A 2,614-nucleotide genomic window follows, 5' to 3' on the forward strand; every position below is an offset into this window, starting at 1 on the left:
ACTTTGCTCCAACATGGACAGGAAACTCTGGACGCTGGCTCTGATTCTAGCTCTGCTGAAGCCCCAGCTGCACTTCTTCCTTGGAGGAACAAAGGGAAATGGGAACTCAAGGTTGGATTCCACAGGAATAAAGCTTTCTACAACCTCTCTTCCTCCTGTGTGAGTCTTAGAAAACCCTTTTGCCTTCCGCATGCCCCCTGTCTGAAGGTGGGAAGTGAGCCCACAACCCAGTTCAGTGCCCTTGACCAGGAATCGAACTTGAAATCCTTCAGTGTGCAAGCCGACATGCTAACTACTGAGCACTGCTGGGAAGGGCTGGTTTTTTCATTTTTTTTTAGAGAGAGACAAAGGGCGAGGGAGAGAGAAAGAAAAACATTGATATGAGAGAGGAACATCAAGTGGCTGCCTCCTGCATGCCCCCTTCTGGGGATTGAAACTTCAACCCAGGCATGTGCCCTAACCAGGAATTGAACCAACGACTTTTTGGTGCACAGCATGATGCTCAACTATCTAAGCCACACCAGTCGGGGCAAAAAATAAATAAATTAAGAGATTTGCTTTTTTAGGACCATGTTGATTTTCTTATTTTCCAAAATAATTTTTTGGAAGAATAGGGTACTTGTGTTGGGGTATCTATGTAGTTAAGGAAAGAGAGATGATATGTTTCCAAAGGTTTTTATGCAACAGATTTCTTTACTAGTATATTAAAACCTGAGATTTACATAAAATGCTGGACACAGCACTATGTAAACCTGTCCTCCTCATCCTCCATGACTTGGCCAGTCCTCTTTGAAAACTGCCAAGACTTTTGGCTAACAGCTGCTCTAATATTTCCAAGAGAGTCCATACTCAATACATAGACATATAGGAAATGTTTATTTGTTCACTATATTTTCCTGCCTTAAAAGGCAAAGTTAAGTTCTTTAAATGCAGAAAAGTCTTTTTATAAAGATATCAGTATCTTTAGAAATTTAAATATTTTTTTTATTTATTTCAGAGAGGAGGGGAGAGGGAGAGAGAGATAGAAACATCAATGATGAGAGAGAACTGTTGATTGGCTGCTTCATGCATGCCCCCTACTGGGGATCAAGTCTGCAACCTGGCATGTGCCTTGACCGGAATTGAACCTGGGAACCTTGAGTCTGCAGGCCAATGCTCTATCCACTGAGCCAAACCGGCCAGGGCCAAAAAGGAGATTCTCCAGGCAGTCTTCCTGCCTCCACCTAAGGTTACTGTGAAGCATCACCTAAGCCTCCTCTCTGCTTCCCAGCTGCCCTTGACTTTGACTTTGGGGGGTCAGAGGTGAGATTAAGGCAGAGAAAAGAAGCAGAGAAGATGGATACTAGGGTGGCTTAACGTTAAAAACTCTAAATATACTTTTTCCATTTTCTTTTCTCCTCCTCTCCCCAGCCCATACATACAGCTCTATTTATTCTAATAACTGAGTATTAGAATTTCTATTTCTTTCTCTTCTCTTTTTTAGAATCCACAGCTTTTCCTATAAAGGAAAAGAAAAGATTGACTTACTTACAACACAATCACAATCTGGTTCTTCACTTTAAGCAAATAGGGATGCCTAGTAAATGGATGTGTTACTTAAAATTGAAAGCTTGTGTGAACAAACCACCACTCAGAAACAAGCTTAACAAAAGTACAGAAAGAAAATGAAACCCATGACTAAACAAGGCTAACAGGATGCGCAATGCTGAGCGTATAATTTAGCAGAGCAATTGTTAACAACATGACAAATATCTATTGCCAATGTACAAATTAAAGACACTCAAACCCGCAGAAGGACAGTGATGCTGCCCGGAAGTTTAATCACAGGGTTTTTGTTTGTTTGTTTCCAGCAAAATATATTTTCCCCCATGAATTTGCAAGCTTAGTTTTAACTAAATGTCATTTTACTTTTTACAAACCAGCTTCGCTTTTTTCATTTCCTTATTTCTCTGCACAATTTGAATCAAAGACAGTGATTTGGAGGCATTATGGGTAAAAGTGGTTAGAAAACATCCTAAGAATGGAGTCATCTTGTTGAAATTAAGTTTACTTCTGTGTTGTATAGCAGGAAGAATAGGGAAAATTTGTCCTAACGTCATGCTGTATCTATCCTAACTCTTTCCTTGATAGGCCCTCAGTATAGCAGTGGATTGGGTATTTTGGTTAAATACGAAGTCTCTGGAGTACATTTCCAAGAGTAGCCTCCTCGTGGCAGAGAAGCCTAGATAGCACCTCGTAAGAGGAAATATGGTTTCCTGAGACAACAGAGTTCCTTTGTTGAAACTGGCAACGGTGGTCCAGTTGCAGGTGAGAGGGTCCGCCCAGTCTCTGGATAAGTAGAGCTGGTCCCATCCAGGCAGTTTGGAGCTCACTCTCAGCCCGTAGGATCCCACAGGAAGGCCCTCCTGGCCTCCAGCATCACCCAGATGCAGCAGCACAAATTCACCACAGTTGGAAACTACCATGTAAGAAAGGTCAGAGTCTAGCATCACTCGTTCATTCAACAAGTTTTTATAAGGCAGCTCTTATAGGAACAGTGCATTGCCTAATCACAGTGTTAAGTAAAAGATAAGCATATTTATATCCTGCTCCAATGCCTATTATTTCCAACTTT

Source organism: Myotis lucifugus, unplaced genomic scaffold, assembly GCF_000147115.1.
Source record: "Myotis lucifugus unplaced genomic scaffold, Myoluc2.0 scaffold_587, whole genome shotgun sequence".
In the NCBI taxonomy this organism is placed as follows: Eukaryota; Metazoa; Chordata; class Mammalia; order Chiroptera; family Vespertilionidae; genus Myotis; species Myotis lucifugus.